At 32.6% G+C, this 20,056-nt stretch overlaps 1 protein-coding gene across 2 annotated transcripts in view; it reads left to right on the top strand.

Annotated features, from left to right (window-relative positions):
• Nucleotides 1-20,056, top strand: part of poc1b (POC1 centriolar protein B) — a 52,359-nt gene that overhangs the window by 6,037 nt on the left and 26,266 nt on the right. The window lies entirely within an intron of this gene.

A 20,056-nucleotide genomic window follows, 5' to 3' on the forward strand; every position in this document is an offset into this window, starting at 1 on the left:
AGCCTTTATCAGTATTTTTAACATTTAATGGTTTTGTCTACTCCATCCACATTTGTTGTCTTGCAAATATTGTTCACTTTCTAATACAGTGGGGTCTAAAAATTAGAGATCACATTGAAAATGTAAAAATATGCTGTCATGAAATGAAAAGGAGGACAAAAATGAAAAGGAAATGTTAAATTCATGTTAATTTTTACCTTTACATTTTCACTGAAGCTGCTATTCTGATACTATCATTTGCAATGAAAAATAATATATATTTATATTAAATATAGTTATTAAACTAATGTCAGAATTAATGGATGTTTTCACTCAAATTGTTATTGTGATACTATAATTTGTAATGAAAATTAAAATATATTTATGTTAAATATAATGATTAATGAAATTATAATTTGTCAAATTCAATATATTTATATTTAATATAGTTATTAAATTCATGTTAATTTTTCACCATGTTTTCACTCAAATTGCTATTCTGATACTGTAATTTCTTATTAAACAATAAATATATTTATATTAAATATATAATTTATATAAATATATAATAGTGCAATTGCTAATTTAATTTCAGTGTATTTTATATAACAATATATAATAATTTGAAACTATCATTTGTCAAAAAATTCAGTATATTTTATATAATTATTAAAATTCATTTAAACATTTTGCCAAGTTTTCACTCAAATATCTATTCTGATAGTATAATTTAATATGGAATATAATGTAATTTATATTTTAACTTCAATATATATTATATAATAACTTAATAATAATATTATTTGTCCAAAAACAATTCAATATATTTGTTTTTAATATAATTATTAAATTCATGTTTTCATTTAAACAGCCATTCTGATACTATAATTGATTAAAAAATAAATATATTTATATGAAATCTAATTCTAATTTAATTTCAATATATATGTTATAGAATAATATATAATAATTTAAAACTAAAAAATTCTGTATATTTAGATTTAATATAATTATTAAATTAATGTTCATTTTTCACCAAGTTTTCACTCAGATTGCTATTCTGATACTATAATTTGTGATTTAAAAAATGATATATTTTTATTAAATGTAATGTAATTGCTAATTTAATTTCAATATATATTATAGAATAATATAATTTGAAACTAATTTGTTTATATTTAATATAATTACTACATTCATGTTAATTTTTCACCACGTTTTTACTCAAGTTGCTATTCTGATACTACAATTTCTGTTTAAAAAATTAATATATTTTAAATGTAATTTCTAATTTAATTTCAATATATATCATATAATAATATTTAATAATTGGAGTCTAATTTGTCAAAAAAAATCAATATATTTATAATTATTAAATTCATGTTAATCTTTCAGCAAGTTTTAACAGAAATTGCTATTCTGATACTTTAATTTGTGATAAAATAAATATATTTATATTAAATATAATTTAATTTCAGTATGTATTATATAATGGGATATAATAATTTGAAACTATAACTTGCCTAAATTTAAATCTGTATATTTATATTTAATATAATTATTAAATTCATGTTAATTTTTCACCAAGTTTTCACCCAAATTGCTATTCTGATACTGATATAAAGATTAAATACATATTAAATATAATGTAATTTCTAATTGTTTTTCAATATGTATTATATAATAATATATAATAATTCTATAACAATAGTAATAATGACATATTATATAAAAATACTAATTTAAAAATGCAAAATAAAAGCAGTTTTGCTTATGGCCTTAAATTTGATCCTCTGTGCATCATTATAGTGAATAAGGCACATGATGACAATTATTGTGGCAGGTTTTCAAAGAAACTTAAAATTTGGACTGTTTATGTGGCCGGCAGCTCTCCAAAACCTTCTTATTTACTGCGTGCCTTGTTTTGATCCGAATTATGGGAATGTCCTCACGCTTCCGTGCAAAATGCTGCGCTTTCTGCTTTACAAGCGGATTGAGGAAATGCTGCGAGACGGCGCACAACAGACTGTGGGTGCCTCGCGTGTTTACAGGAAGTCTATTTCTCTGGCCCTTTTCTCTCCCCCTCTCATTCGCTCTCTTTTTGATTCTGGCTGTGTAGAGCAGCTCGAGCGTGAAAGCAAAAACACACCGAGCACACACACGTGCCTAAAGCTGGGCTCCGATGTGACCTCACTTTGCCGCTGGAGCCATAGACTAATAATAGACTCCTCCACACTGTGACTTTAGCTCTCTTACTCACTATCTCTCTCTCTCTTCCATCCGTACCTTTTGTCTGTACACACTGTACTGCACAGAGAAAACAATTGTCCGGCTTGGACGCTGCACACTCATTGACTAGTCGGTTAGTTCTGCCACTAAACTCAGTGGATATGCGTTGACTAGTTGTGGATCATATGCGTCTACCACATTCATGTTTTTGCAAATCCTATCTGGGTTTGATTCTGATTCATGGGCTTTAAATTCAGTTCTGATTTAAATTCAGTTTGATTAAATTCTGTATAATTTAGGCATATTTTAGTTGTTTTGACCAGACATTTGTGTAACCAGACATTACACTGGGACTGTTTTGAACCGGTTTTTGCAAGGTAGTCATTAAAAGAACCAGCTCATAAGAGGCATTTTTTGTGAATCAAGCTACATTTGATGAACGCCTCTTGCCGGAAACAAAAAGGCTGCTGAAGTTGCATGGCACATGGTGAGTCATTCAAGTAAGGTAAACATTAACCCACTGACTAGTCAGCTGCTCTTCTGGATGACAGGTTGACTTGTAAAAATTAGCCAAAGTCCACACGTTCACTTTTTCCATTCACATTTAACAACTTTGGCTCAGTTCTACCCAGGATGCCCTCCCAAATCCGACCTGTCAGGGCGCATTTACAGGGAAACCCTGTCATTATCTGGCCCTGAGCATCCTACGATCCCTCAGGGCAGAGTTTCCTCATTCTGCTTCCCTGCCTTGCGTGCGTGGGAGCAGAGACAGGAGGAAGTGGACGGCAAAGAGAAGTATGACCCGTGGCGCCTTTTTGTGTGACGCTTCCTGCCATCACTTCCTCTTGACTGACTCTCTCTGGATTGCTTTCAGCACGAATATGTGTGTGTGTGTGCAGTGACGTGGTCTTCGTTTAGAGGAACTCCTCAGCATCTTGGTCCTTGTTGACTGTCTGATGCATTAGGCCTGCCTTGCGTACGCAACATGAGCAAGTTCAAAGGAATTTGAATTGCAGCGAAAAGGTCACGACCCAGATGATCCATAAACACTCAAGTCATGGACAAGTAGTATTTTGTGTCAAAGAACCCCTACTGTAGGTGTGGTGGTTAGCAGTGGTTAGTTGTGACACTTTTTTTGTATCCCACTCCTACCTTCATCAGGTTTAGCAAATTTTCTACTGTGAATAATAGACAGGGATTGCTATCGCGATAGCAAAACTGTCTCGATATTAACATGGTCACATGATGATATGAAACAATAGGTCTTCTGAACAGAAAGTGTAGTTTTTAAAATATATTTAAACTTCTAATTCTAACATAAAGGTCTTTAAAGTTGCTTTAAAGTTGCTTTGACATTGTATCTGTTAAACGAAGTAAAACCGAAAGCACAATATGGCTCGATCCCTTCATCAAGTGTTTTCACTGCACGTTTCAAAGCGAAACGCACACTTCTTTCAGACGATCAGCTTGTGATCTGGCATTTTCCGTGCCTCAGAACGGCTCCGTTCTCAGTGAATGAATGCAGTAAACTTGTTTATTGCATGTGCTGTGAGTTTAGTATGTTTGGGAATGCAGTGGCAACCGGTTATGCTTTATTTTTGCGGCAAATGATTATAGCATTTCACTAGATTTGTAGTGAGGTGCCTTTTTGTAAGCCTGTTTTTACTGATGTGATTTGTGTTCTTTAAATGGTAATAGTTATCCTTGAAGATCCAAAAGGATGAATTTTTGCATTTTTGTACAATATGAATAGGTCCCACTTATATTAGTTGTCTTTACTTACCATGTACTTACATAAAAAAACATTTGTACTGCAAAATTTGTTTATTTTGTACTGCAAAACTGTATTTACAGAAATTAATTACAGATTTAATTGTAAAATATAAAAACATGTATGTACACATTATGTGCATAACATCAAAAGGTTAATTTAAATGTTAGTACGTAGTAGTTGAAGACACATAATATAGTGTGGTTCCTATAAATAAAGTTTTTCTTTTTTTTTTTTTAAAGTTCACCCTAAAATAAAAATTCTGTCATTAATTACTCAGCCTCATGTCGTTACAAACCCGCAATACCTTCGTTCATCTTCAAAACACAAATTAAGATATTTTTGATGAAATCCAAGAGCTTTTTAACCCTGCATAGACAGCAATGCAACTGACACGTTCAAGGCCCAGAAAGGTAGTAAGGGTTTCGTTAAAATAGTCCATGTGAGTCAGTGGTTCAACTGTAATTTATTGAAGCTATTATTTTTGTTTTCTTTGCACACAAAAACTATTCTTGTAGCTTCATAACGTTACGATTGAACCACTGATGCCACATGGACTATTTTAACAATGTCTATACTACCTTTCTGGGCCTTGAACGTGTCAGTTGCATTGCTGTCTGTGCAGGGTCAAAAAGCTCTTGAATTTCATCCAAAATATCTTCATTTGCGTTCCGAATAGTCTTTATTGTGTATACATTATATAGTTGATTCAGTTATGATACTTGCGTCTCAGTGTGTGCATGTTTGTTTGAGGGTCTGTAAATGTGTGCGCACCACCTGGTGTTATGTTTCTGAAGGTTGCTTGTAGGGGTGACAGACAGGAAGCAGGCAAAGAGCCTCTTCCTGTGTTGTAAAGAGCAGGAGATTGGGTGGCCGCGAGGTGTGGATACCAGCTCGAAGGCCTGCCACCGACTCCGGTGACAAGACGTGACATGACGGAAGTAAATTGCTAAAGATAGAATGGCCCAGGGGAAGGTTCACTTTCCACCGGGAGAGCTTTGAGAAAGATAGCCTTACACGGAGAGAGAGTGACTTGCCATCCACAAGCAAAAAACAAGAGCCGTCAGCAGGAAGCGCGCATTGATTTGAATCGCATGGCAGTGGGAAAGACATTCGATGCATTGTTTGTGCATTTCGAGCTGTTTACTCTACCTATACGGTGAAGCATACAGTACATCACACCTTGTCTTTGCTGTAATGTAGGTGGTAAAGTGTGGAAATATGTGTTATGGTTATGCAACAGCAGTCGTGTTATCGCAATTTTCCTTTTGTTATGTGGGCGGCATCAGCTCTGGTGCTATTGCACCTTTTCTGGATTCTCCTGAGAGCGCAAACTGAGGGAGATAATAGAAAAGGTCAGTGCGAAAGTCTCATCCGGCCCATAATCCCCTGCGCTGACCCAGGGACCTCAGACGGGGACTCCGGCAGACAAACAGGCGTGCACATCAAAGACACAGGAACCCGGGCACGTTCATCACTTATTCAGTGTCGGGCGCGCCCAGAACCCAGTGTGTCCGCCTTAATATTTCATCTCGTTTCTCGCCTATTGTGTCCGTCTGCCCCTCTTCCTTTCTTTTTCCTCCATTAAATGTTGTTTTTGGTCCGTCCCTTTCATCTCATGTTTTATCTGTGGCTTTTCGAGTTCCACCAAAGGCTATTGACCCCTCTCCTAGAATAGAGCCGTTCCATCCATTGAGTCACACTGGCACTTTAACTTAATGGCTGATCTCACTTCCTCCATTAAAGCAGATGGTTCCTAAACAGTCCAGACCTCATCTTAAGTACCTGTCAAAACGGAGCACCGTCACGTTAAGTGTAGAGTTGAAAGGACCTTATCAGAATCTGGCTTCGAGTCTGTTTTTTCTCTCTCACCTGACATTTCTCTCTCTCTCTCACTCCATGAGCTCTCTCTCAAGGGTATATGGTGGCCCAGAGGGGCATAGCTTAAAATACGCTGACAGTCCGTCGACACTGGTACTAAAAATAGTGGGCCTGTACTATTGCAGGTAACAGGGACACCTCAAAGGCAAACGGTGAGCTGCACTCCTAAAATTCACTCACTGTGCTGTCCATCTACACAATCTCTTCCATTCAGATATTGTTCTATGGCAGAGCAGGAAAATTGTTAAAATTTGAACTTTTTTTTATGTTTTTGAATTTTTTTTTTTATTTCTATTTAACTGGATAAACAAAAAAAGTTTAATTAATTTAGTTTATTTACTTATGTAATTTGCAGTAAAAGCTTCCGATTATTAATGGTACTTTTCAGTGCTCACCAAGGCTGCATTTATTTGATCAAAAATACAGTAAAAAAAAAAAGTAATATTACTATTAGAATTTAAACACACTTCTCTGTTTTAATATAGTGTAATTTATTTTTATCATCAGTGTCTGTCAATTTATTATTGATGTTATTGTTAATTTATTATTATTCATGTTGAAAACAGTTCTGTTACTTAATGTGGAAATTATATATATAAATGTATTTTTATATATATATATATATATCATTTTCATTTTGTTTTGTTTTGTTTTGTTTTATTTTGTTTTATTTTATCAGTGGCACCGAAATGAATGTTTGTGGAAATCATGATTTTTCAGTATTCTTTGATGAATCAAACTTTCAAAAGAACAGTTTCAAATAGACGTTTGTCATATCGTGTTGTATTATTGTATTAATTCCTTAATTAATTAATTAATTCCCCAAACTTTTGAAATGCAGTGAATTTTATTTTATTTTATTTTATTTTATTTTTATTTTATTTTATTTTATTTTATCTTATTTTAAATCAAATGTTTAACAGAACAGTTATATTTTATTATTATTATTTTATTTATTTTTTATTTATTTTATTTTTATTTTTTTATCTCCAGCGGTTCAGAAATTATACACATTTAAATGAATTATTAACCATTATATTAATATATTTATTAATCATTATAATGAGCTTTCCCTATATTTGAAACCATCCTAGTTGTGTTAATATGTTTTTGGAATGTATGATTTTTTTCAGTATTATTTGATAAATCAAAAGTTCAAAAGAACAGTATTTATTTGAAATAGACATTTGTTGTGTCTTTACTGTCTTTAATTGCTGAATAGAAGTATTGATGCTGAATAGAAGTATTGAAAAAAGCAAAATCTACTGACCTCAAAATTTTGAAAAGCACTGCATTTTATTTTATTTTATTTTATTTTATTTTATTTTATTTTATTTTATTTTATTTTATTTTATTTTATTTTATTTTAAAATCAAATGTTTAAAAGAACAGTTTTATTTATTTATTTATTTTAATTTTATTTTATTTATTTATTTATTATCACCAGTGGTTCAGAAATTATACACATTTAAATTAATTATTAACCATTATATTAACACATTTATTAACCATTATAATGAGCTTTTCCTACATTTGAAAGCATACTAGAAACAGTTGTGTTGCTTAATATGTTTGTGGAAAGCATGATTTTTTTTTCAGTATTCTTTGTTAAATCAAAAATTCAAAAGAATAGTATTTATTTGAAATAGACATTTGTTGTATCATTATAAATGTCTTTACTGTCTTTACTTGCTGAATAGAAGTATTAATTCTTTTATAAAAAAACTAAATCTACTGACCCCAAACTTTTGAATTTTATTTTATTGTATTACTTTTATTTTATTTCTTGCCGAATAGAAATATTAATTCCTTAAAAACAATCTACTGACCACAAACCTTTGAAATTTTATTTTATTTTATTTTATTTTATTTTATTTTCCAGTGGTGCAGAAATTATACACATTTAAACGTAACCATTATAATAAGCTTTCCAGACATTTGAAAGCATGCTAGAGACAGTTATCCTATTTCAGCATTTTTACAGAGACTCATAAAGCTTAACTTAACTGTTCAATACTTTCGAATGCCTTTTCAGTCCTTTATATGATGCTAAATATACACTTCTCATGACAACAGGTTTGCACATTATGAGCACTTTTATGCCGTAAAGTGTTTGTTTGTGTTTGTGTTTTTAACAGCACAGCTACGGTATGGCCTCTTCAGAGCAGTGGAAGCTCAGTAAAAACATAGCAATTAAAAACACGGGTCATCCCTCCATGACCCTGTGCTTTAATAGAGAGGTGCTGCGTGCACGGTTTCGTGATTTATTTTGATGCTCCATTTTACTGTCGCTTTCCTCTTCACCTGTATGAGTTATTTTTAACGTAGCATGAATGGAAGGTGGAAGCGCCTCTGTGAACTGCGTAGGATGAGCTATCAAAACATCGCTTCTCACTGATGGAAAAAAATGAGCTAATTTTTCTAAGCTCAAAAACAGCTATGAAAACTAAACAAAAAGCAACCTACACATACTCTTGGTTAATTGGTTTTGTGGAAGTTTTATTTTTAGGTGGTGAAGAGGTGAGCTTTGGTTGGATTTGTTGGTAAAATGGAGCTCAGGCTTAGATCGAAAAATGTTTCTCTCTCTTGGCATGAGTGTTTGAAATGAACAGGGGTAAGAAAACAAATCAACTTCCTCTGAGCGAGAGTACAGGAGGGTCATGGGCTCCGGAGGTACAGATGAAACCCAATGCTGGTCAGGGTTAGAGGGTAAGTTGCATCCCCCCGGCCCACCTGTTAGGAAGTCATTCATTTCTATTCCTACACCAGCACTCTCTCCTTTTCTCCCATCTCATTCACTGTGGCTGTTTACACTAGTGTGTTTTCATTTTAAAATGCAACTTTTGCTACGCTTACACCTGTTGTTTACACTACACTGGCGTTTTCGAAAATGCTGCAGATCCTGTTTTAGTTTAAAAACTCAAAACTGCGTTTTAGTGTAAACTGACCAAAACGAAGACTTTTGAAAACGATGGCGTGGCTGCCCTCATTCGCTCTGCGTATCCTTTACAACCATGTAAACAAGAACATCATGCTCGTTGTACCCATAGATATGTGTAGGTAGATGCCCCATAGGACCACTCCAAGCACGTAGACATGTCTACCATCTAAATAATAGGGGATGTACTATACATATCTGTGGTTGTACCTGCATGAATGGGCATGTGACATGCGTTTTCAGTTGTGTAGTGTGGATGGAGATCGTTTCTGAAATGCAGTGAAAACACCAGTGTAGACGAAGATCGTTTTCATTTTAAAACGCCTTTTTAAAATGAAAATGCACTAGTGTAAACAGGGCCTCTGTCTCACTCTTCCTGATTCAAATGTTTCCCATCTTCCCCCTAAGCTCTTTAGTTTTTCTGGGTCATTTTCAAAATATGGTAACAGACATAATACTCCTATTTTTTCAGATATGAACAATATTTAAAATATACAAGAAAGTTTATTAAAACGTGATTATATGGGAACTTTCTGTTAAATACTTAATATAAAAGTACGTTGTCTGTTTTAATGTAATATTATATTATATTATATTATTTATCTTAAGTAGTGTTTTTAATTTGCCAGGTGTCCAAAAATACCTTGTCCCCTTCATTTGACATACCACTTGTGTTTTGTTTTGTTTTGTTCATTTGCATTTGTTTTAACTGTATTATTCTGTATGTTTGTTTTTTAAACAGTACTTTTAATTTGCCAGGTGGCTAAAAAAACTCATTGATATACCTGTTTTTTTGTTTTGTTTTTTGTTAGTTTATTTTCAATTGTTTTGACTGTATTATTTTTGTTTGGTTTGGGTTTTTTTTTGCATTTGTTTTGACTGTATTATTATTATTATTATTATTATTTATTTAAACAATATTTTTAATTTGCCTGAAAAACACACAAACACCTCTTTATCCTAAATTAGGGTATCTTTCGTCCAATTGTTTTTTGTTTGTTTTTTTATTTAAAATTGAAATCTGAAAAATGATAAAATGGCACATAGAATTAACAACTAAAAATGAAGCCAAATTATTGATTTTTTTTTTTTCGTTTTGTTTGGACAAATGAAAAACTAAAAATATGCCTTTTTTTTAATTTTTCAAATTTTAACTTTAAATTAAAAAACGATTGGACGGAAGATGCCCTGATGATCTGAGATACCTGTTTTGTTTTTGTTTTGTTTGTATGATTTTTTTGCATTTGTTTTGACTGTATTATTTTGTTTGTTTTTTTAAACAATATTTTTTATTTGCCAGGTGCCTGAAAAACTTATTGTCCCCTTCATCTGATATACCTGTTTTTTGGTTTGTTTGTTTTTTGCATTTGTTTTGACTGTATTATTTTGTGTGTGTGTGTTTTAAAGCAATATTTTTAATTTGCCAGGTGCCTGAAAAACACATTGCCCCCTTCATCTGATGTACCTGTTTTGTTTTTGTTTAAATATTGACTATTATTTTGTTTTTTTTGTTTTTTGTTTTTTTTAACAATATTTTTAATTCCGGGTGCCTGAAAAACACATTGTCTTCTTCATCTAATACACCTTTTTCATTTCATTTCATTTCGTTTGTTCTGTTTTGCTTTTGTGTTTTTTGGTTTGTTCATTTGTTTTATTTTAATTTTTTAAGGAAGAGGAAGAAGCGGCATCTTTATTTAAACTTTAATTTTATAGATTTTCACAATATTTTCAGCTCTTCCAGACGTAAACTGATCTGAACTGAATATAAAACTTTTTGCAAGTTAGAAATCCATTCTTTTTGTGAATGACCGACACTTACTTTCTTCCCATTATATTTTCACACTCCTTTCCTGTTTGTTTTTCCTGAAGTCTTACGCCGCGGCCCTCCCTGTCTCCTTCTCTCACACCAACCCTTTCCAACTCTGTTTTCCTTTCTCTTTTACGCAAACACCACACGCACGCCGACAGCACCACTGTTGCCTGTTTGGCGTCAGCTGGCCTCGGCAGCTCACAAAGAAACACGCGGGGAATGTCCGTGACCCTTTGAACCACAACCCCTCACATCCCGCTCTCCCTGCCGCCCCTTCCTCCTCTCCTCTAAACCCCAACATCCACCTTCAGCCACAGACCCGCGAGGGCTGTTAGGCGCCTCTCTGCCGACCCGTCCGGGCCTTACAGGCTTAACCCCGCACAAGTCACGGCATTCTTCTTTGCCTCTGGGAAATGTGTTAGCATTACTCATTCTCTGTCCCATCTAACCCCTCACACCTACTCCCTTGAAGATCTTCGGGAAGTCTTCGGGTTGAACCGGGCCAGGGGGGCTTTGACGGGAACTTAAGAGGCAAGGCCCAGCTAAAGTGCACTTAACCATAAAGCTTCACATTCCTCCCAAGGCCTCCTCGTGCGAGAGTAGTGACTGCGCATTATTCACGTCTATCTCGAATACTCTCCAAATATGTGGTGTTAAGAGATTGAGGTCAGTGCAGTCCTTATCTCAGAGTGCGTTAAAGTCTGTTTACACATGACCTTTTAACCCCTCAAACAGTGCTTTAAATGCATTTCCTGGGTGTGATGTTCTGTTTTCACAAACCGGTAATTATAAAAGGACAAAAAAAAGTCTCTTTTTTGTTTTTGCACACCAAGATCTAGTTTTAAATATGAAAACCAAAGAAATCCTGCAGTGGTTTTCGAGTTACGTGCTAAAATTCCTGTTGTCTTGCTGGCTCGCAATTAGCGACTAGCTCATTGTGCGTTGCAGTTTCCCACAGCTACTTTGCTGTTGATTTGGTATTACCAAGTTTGAAAGCAGATTATCCAGCATTTGTGTAGCAATGGGGTTTAGCTTAAATTAAATCCCACACAGTGACCCTCTTGTTTCCGTGTATTTGAGAATTTACCTACATTGCTTTCTGATGTTTGTAAGTGACTTGTTTTGCTGTTTTTAAGCTTGATAGCAAGCAGTAATTCAAAAGGAATGAAAAAAAATGAAAAGCTCTACAATGTGATGTGAAGTTAATATGAAGTTTAGCCTGGTGCACAGGAAGGGATTAGTGTGGTTTTTTTGTTGTTGCTTTGAAGTAATTCATACATTGTGTATAATTCAGTGTTTGCATGCTAACCATCTCGTTCATACTGAACGACTAAAAAGATGAAAATTCTATCATTAATTACTCACCCTCATGTCGTTCCAAACCCATAAGACCTTAATTCGTCGTCTTAACACAAATAATGATATTTTTGATGAAATCTGAGAGTTTTCTGACTATGCATAGACAGCAGTGTAACTGACACGTTCAAGGCCCAGAAAGGTAGTAAGAACATTATTAAAATCCATGTGACATCAGTACTTTAAAAGTACTGTAATGTTATCAAGCTATGAGAATACTTTTTGTGTGCAAAGAAAACAAAAATAATGAATTTATTCAGCAATTTCTTCTCTTCTCTGTGTCTTCGACACACGTTCATGACACGACCACAATGCATTTTTTATGCTGATGAATGCTGAGGTATTTTGCATATATGAGAGTCATTTTACTGATGTATCGTGGTTACATGATGTATGAAATGACCAGGCAGGATGTTCGTGGCCAGCGTAGGGCCTCTTTTCCATCATGCCCGGAAACAAGATCACCATTAGCGTAGAACTGACAGAAACCTCTTCAACCTGAGAAATGACCCAAGGTCAGAATCTCTCCATCTCTTTGCTCTGTTGCACTTTTTGCCTAAATCATTATTTAGAAATCCTTGGAGAGCACTGGAAAGGTACCAACTGGCAACAGTTTTTGTGTGTCTGTTTTGTCAGAATGATTTTTGGAACTTGTGTGTGAGTACATGTAGTTCACAAGACCGGCTCGGCTGGCGTCATACAGGATCTCTTGTCAAGAATTGTATCAAGAATCATATACAGTATAAAGTAGAAAACAGATACTGGGGGGAAAATTATGTACATATATGCATATTTTTTTCAATGTCTGGATTTTTAATAGATTTAAAGGGATAGGTCACTCAAAAAATGAATTTCTGTCATTAATTACTCACCCTCATGTCATTCCAAACCCGTAAGACCTTCGTTAATTTTCGGTACACAAATTAGGACATTTTTAATGAAATCCGAGAGCTTTCTGACCCTGCATAGACAGCAACACAACTGACCCATTCAAGGCCCAGAAAGGAAGTAAGAACATTGATAAAATAGTCCATGTGACATCAGTGGTTCAACTATGGAACCCCGCCACTGAATAAAAATATTGAACTTTTTATCTCACAATTCTGACTTTTTATTCTTTGCAATTGTGAGTTTACATCTCACACTTTTTTTTTTCCTCAGTATTGCATTATACGGGATATAAACTGGCAATTCTGAAAAATTAAAGAAGTTCACTTCCAGAACAAGATGTTTAAGTCGTTCTTTCTTCAGTCATAAAGAAATTGTTTTTTTGAGGAAAACATTTCAGGAATTATCTTCATATAATGGACACCAGTGGTGCTCCCGCACATTTGAACTTCCAAAATGCAGTTTAAGTGCAGCATCAAAGGGCTCTAAACGATCCCAGCCAAGGAAGAAGGGTCTTATCTAGTAAAACGATCAGTTATTTTCTGGAAAAATTTACAATTTATATACTTTTTAAACCTCAAATGCTTTTTAAACCTCTCCTCTAACTTCAAAATCGTCCGGTTGTAATTGTGAGTTTATATCTCACAAATGTGACTTTTCTCAGAATTGTGAGTTTATATCTTACAATTGTGACTTTTTTTTTTCTGTGTATTGGGAGTTTATATTGCACAGTTGTCACTTTTTTTTTTCTCAGAATTGAGATTTCATGTCTCGCAATTCTAACTTCTCGCAATTCTCGCAATTCTAAATTCTAAATTCTAACTCCCACTTCTCAAAGTGGGAGTTTATATTTTGCAAATTATGACTTTTTCTCATAATTGGTACCTTATATCTCGCAATTCTGACTTTATAACGCAAATGCAGGTTATTAAGTCAGAATTGTGAGATATAAACTTGAACATATCACTTATTTTTTTATACTTTATACATTGTAATTGTGAGTTCATATCTCACAATTCTGAGAAAAAATGTCAGAATTGTGGAAAAAAGTCTGAATTGTGAGTTTATATCAGGCAATTCTGACTTCATTTCTCAGAATTTCAAGTTCATATCGCAATTTTGAGAAAAAAGGCAGAATTGTGAGATAGCAATAAGTAGCAATGACGTTTTAATTTTTTATTCAGTGGTGGAAACAGGCTTCCATATTCAACTCAAATATTATGAATGTATGAGAATACTTTCTGTGCGCAAAGAAAACAAAAATAACAGTTTTATTCAGCAGTTTCTTTTCCACCGTGTCAGTCTTTGACGCATGTTCACGAGAGCACCACAACGCATGTTTAATCAAAAACATCTTAATTTGTGTTCTGAAGATGAATGAAGGTCTTACGGGTTTGGAATGACACGAGGGTGAGTAATTAATGACAGAATTTTCATGTTTGGGCAACTATCCTTGTAATAGTATTGTATTTGGTAATACATCTGATATTAGTTCTGAATTCTTGATTCTGAAAAGCTGAACTTTACATCATTTTCTAACTTTCTCTCATTTGGAAATAACAGTTTTACTATTCTCAGTTTTAAAGCACGCAGATCAATTGGGTAATTTAACATAACTACCAACAACTCCAATTTCTAATACCTTGACTAGAGACGTCCTTCCAGACCACGAGTTAGCATATTCAGACACTACAGCCCTCTGAAATCTCATTATCCCTTCTTCGTTGGCCATCGCACGATTGTATTTTTAGAAACCTGCGCCGCTGCTGGGGGGAAAATTGGTTGCTTGCTTCACCTCCGCTTCCCCCAGATCTCTCACGAAGACTGCATTCATCCCACTCGCTCTGCCACTTTCTCTTTGTGCTATTTACAGACTACCTCATGTGAGGGCAATGAGTTAGGAAACACGCTTAACAAGCGCTTCGCTGATGTTCCTGATTTTGCACGGATCAATCGGATTAGCCAGAATCAAATTACATGATGCGCATCCCTAGAATTGACTGGCACGGCAGAAGTCATATGTCCTGCGATGTTCTCTCTGTGTTTTGGAGGGTTGACCCTGCCCTCGTTTTCTTACTTTTGCTCAGCCAGATGTGTTCAGGCTTCACTTGGGAGTCTGAGGTTCATATACTGTATATTATACATAATGGAGGGTTTACATCATGCATGAAAACTGCATGAAGTTTAGACACAGGTAATTATTACTGCCTAGACAAACTATATGCTTTCAAATTACCACTCTGTCTATGTTATATTGATGGTCAACTAGTCATCCAACAACAGCAGTGGATGATTTTAGAGATGTATAGAGGGTTGTAGCATGTTGGAAAGGTACGGGGTCCTGTACTTGGAATTTGTGCTCTGCATTTTACCCATCCAAGTAATACCCACACGTAGTAACAATCCCTGCCGGTACCGAGTCTCGAACCCGCGACCTTTGGGCTGACCAGTCCGACTCTCTAACCATTAGGCCATGACTGTCGTGTTTAGCATGCAGGTGAACTCCTTTTTTCTTCAGGCCAGTAATGCAGATTTCTACTTGCCCTGCCAACATTTTCACTAACCTCAACATAAAAATATACATATATAAATTATAATTTTTTTTTTTTTTATGAACATCAAAATAAATTATTTTTGGTTCCATTTTCAATGTATATTTTCAAATTATTATTTCATATTTATTAATAAATATGTATATTTGTAGAAATATTTTTCTAATGTTTATTTAATTTTTTTAAGTGATTTATTTTGCATTTTCACACTGATTCTTACTTACGCTACCAAGACTACTGTCATTCTTGCAGTTTCAGCAAAACTTTGTTTTATATGAATATGAATGTGACTATTTTTTAAATTACATTTTAAATGTATAATTTCAAATCTGTTAGATTTGTTTTTATAGTTTATTATAAATAAATTATACATTTATTATAATTATATAATGATATTATTTATTATCATTTTAAACTGAATGTCACAGATTCTACCAAGACCAACAAGTAAATCTTGCATTTCAACACACACACACACACACACACACACTCTTAACTGTATAATTTCATATAACAAATATCATTTTATTACTATTTTTATTACTATTACTACTACTAATACTAATGTAAAATTAATATATAAATTATTTAATAATATATGTAAATTAATATAATTTATGTTTAATATATAACAGCATTTTTGTAGTTTCTTACAATAATGGTAATAAAAATAAAAAATAATAAAATAACATGCACACACACACACACATATATATTAATTAATTAATTATATTTATTTTCTATGATAACAAATTTTATTCTTATTTATATTATTACTACTACTACTAATAATGTAAAAGTAAAAAGTAATATATAAATTAAGTGTATAAAATAATATATTATATATTTAATATGTAAAACAATTATTTTAGTTGTTTCTCATAGTAATGGTAATAGAAGTAATAGTAATATTACATATTAATAAAGAAATAATAAAATAATACAATTTATATATATATATATATACACATACACACATAAACACACATTCACTAAATTATATAATTGTATGTAATAAATATAATAAAATTACTCCTAATAATGTAAAAGTAATATAAATTATTATTTTGTGTATAAATGTATATATTTTATATGTAATGGTAACAAAATAATGTACATGTAATATTATTTAATTACACACACTCACACACATTCACATTCACTGAATTATATCATTTTATGTAATAAGTATAATGTAATATTATAAGTGTATAATAATATATACATTATTTTAATATATAAAGTAACTAAAAATAATTGTTATTCAGTTTTAGAATTGTAGAATTGTACTTGTAATTGTATACATTTCAGAGCATAAATTTGCAAATAAACATCAAAGAAAAATAGCCCTGGCCCAATAGCTCATCTATATTGCTGCCATGTGTTTATCACTAAGTTTGTATTAGTGCACCACCCCATTGTAAAAAAAACAGGTGTTGTAGAGTATTGTTGGGGTTAAAAAGGGGTCATCAGGCCAAGTGAAGCCGTTACGGAGGTCACTCAGCAGGAGGCCTTGTTGAATCAGATACCACAGGAAGAACCGCTTTGAATTTGAAATTGCTGTATTGTTGAACCCACTTTGGATTGGGGAAGACCTCTATTGCAGGCATTGTTCTGTTGTGGTCATTGTCGTAAGTCCAAGATTAAAATAATAAAAGTTGATTTACGCCCACTCCGGTCAGCTGCATCCCCTTTTAACACTGAAATCTTTTTATTAACTTAAATAGCCTTGGGTTTCGAGTGAAAAACAGTAAAGGGTCTCCACTGCCTGACCACCTGTAAACAGTCGCTTATACTTTAGGTTGCAGAGGGACGATCTGCTTAACCTCAACCTAACCTTAAAAGAAGTGATGGAAAGATTGTGGAGGAATAGTGTAGGTGACTCTCATGTTTACTTACTCGAGTGTGTCTATATTTTTTCCAAGCCGATGTTGGAAAACATCTGTGTCTCCTCATGCCGGTCCTCTTTCCCACCACTCTCTTGACCCGCATTGACCTCACCGAGGCAGCAGTGGGTCAGGTGTCAGACCCAAAGCTCATTCTGGACATGCCACACCATTTTCGCTTCCTGTGTTTTTTTTTCTCCTTACTGATATGCATCACTCTAGCACATGAAAGCGATGGGAAGGAGATGCCAGTGTTTTTTTGGCTTGGGATAAAATTGGCCGCTAGTTTCACACGCTTCAAGTAGTAGGTGTATGTGATACACCAGAGATGCCCAAACTATGTTCCGGTTTTAGAGCTACTATCTGCTCCTGTGTGGAGAATGATGGGTTGTCTACTTAGCCTTGTTCTGGGAAAGGCATGCTGTAGTCTGAGCTTAAGTGTCATGTTTGACATCTCCAGCACCGGAAAAATGGGATTCCGTACTATTTTCAGATGACACTGTTTGTTCTTGGCCTATGTACTTCATTCTAGGGATGCAGGATACTCAAAGGGTTAGTTCATCCCAAAAATAAAAGTTCTGTCATTAATTTCTCACCCTCATGTCGTTTCGAACACAAATTAATATATTTTTGATGAAATCCGAGAGCTTTCTGATCCTGCATAGACAGCAACGCGACTGGCATATTCAAGGCCCAGAAAGGTAGTAAGGACATGAATAAAATAGTCCATGTGACATCAGTGGTTCAACTGTAATGTTATGACGCTACGAGAATCAGTCTTCAACCATGACGCATGTGGCTGGTTAAATAATGGCAGAATTAAAATTTTTGGTTGAAATATCCCTTTAAAATTTTGTCTGGTATTATACAGACAATATATTTTTATGGCCACTAAGGGAAATGGCTAATATTAAAATGCTATAATAATAATAATAATAATAGCAGTAATAATGATAATAATAATAATAATAATAATAATAATAATAATAATACATTATTGATAATTTAATTATTAATTATATTATATTAATTATACAAATTATATTAATAACAATATATAACACTTAAAATATTATTATTATTATTATCTCTACCACTAATTATATTAATAACAACAATAATATATAAATATTAACTGTATTTAATACTTAAAATATATTATTATTATTGTTACAGCTAATATTAAAATACATTATTATTATCATCTCTACTACTAATTATATTAATTATATTATCAATTATATATAATAGCAGTATATAATACTTAAATATATTATTATTATTATTGTCATCATCATCATCTCTACTACTAATTATAGTATATTAACAATTGTAATATATAAATAATAATTTATGGTACTTAAAATATATTATTATTTCCCATAATAATATATATTATTATTATTTCCCACCACTCTCTTGACTTGCATTGACCTCACTATTATTATTATTATTATTATTATTATTATTCCAACGAATATTATTATTATTATTATTATTATTATTATTCCTAATACTAATTATATTAATAACAATTATAATATATAAATAATAATATATGGTACTTAAAATATATTATTGTTATTATTATTATTATTATTATTATTATTATTATTCCAGCTAATATTATTACCTCTACTACTAATTATATTAATAACAAAAATATCTAAATATTAACTATATTTAATACTATATTTATTATTATTATTATTATTATCTTTACTACTAATTATATTAATACAAATTAAAATGTTTTTATTCCAGCTAATATTAAAGTATTATTATTAATTATATTAATAACAATAATATTTTTTTAAAATAACAATATAATACTTAAAATATATTATTACTCCAGCTATATTATTATTATCATTACTACTACTACTACTACTACTACTACTACTACTGCTGCTGCTAATAATATATAAATAACGTTATTTAGTACACCGTTACATCTACTAGAAATAATAATAACAAATAATATATTTAAATATTTTATATTTCATTTTTTGAATATTAAAAAAGTATTATTATAATTGATATTATTATTTTATTAATAACATATTGAAGAGTCAAAAAGTTTCAAACATTAAGAATTTAAAAAAAAAGATATTGTGAAATTGAATAAAAATAACATTTAATACTGTGATTAAATTATTACTGTATAGAGATGAACATTAAGTGTAATTTAAAAAGTGGAGAATGAGCCATTTTTTAATTCTAAAAAAATTGCTTTCTTAAAGTCATTTATATTGGTTGTTAACAGATTCTGAATGTAATCTTGTCTGAATATTCACATTGGACCCAAATCAATTATTGCTACTATAAGTTTTTCAACTCTAGATAATCAGAATTGATCTTTTAGTCTTTTTAATTGTGAATAAATGTATTTTCCTTTGTGTCCATCAGCTGCATTTGACAATCAGACATTTCTTTTTAGCTTTTAATGTAACATTAATGGAATATACAGGCCTTTTGGGGCTAAAAGCTTTAGCAGACTTCTCTGAAGCTGTCGGGTTTGGACAAATAGGTTTTCCGAGGAATCAAATCATGGGAACTTCCAAAGAAAAAGACCAATGCAGGCGTGATTTTTCTGCGTTAAGTCTAATCGGCTTGAACTGGAATGAAAAGGTTGTACTGTCTGTTGTTCTCGCTCATGCTGCTTGAGCAACACCTTGCATCAGCTTACAGCCAGACAGATAACCTTATTGGAAGTCTGAGCTATAGTGAGACTGCATGAAATCTCACTTGGATACTAGAGGCCCT

The sequence above is a fragment of the Labeo rohita genome, chromosome 25 (assembly GCF_022985175.1).
Source record: "Labeo rohita strain BAU-BD-2019 chromosome 25, IGBB_LRoh.1.0, whole genome shotgun sequence".
Lineage (NCBI taxonomy): Eukaryota > Metazoa > Chordata > Actinopteri > Cypriniformes > Cyprinidae > Labeo > Labeo rohita.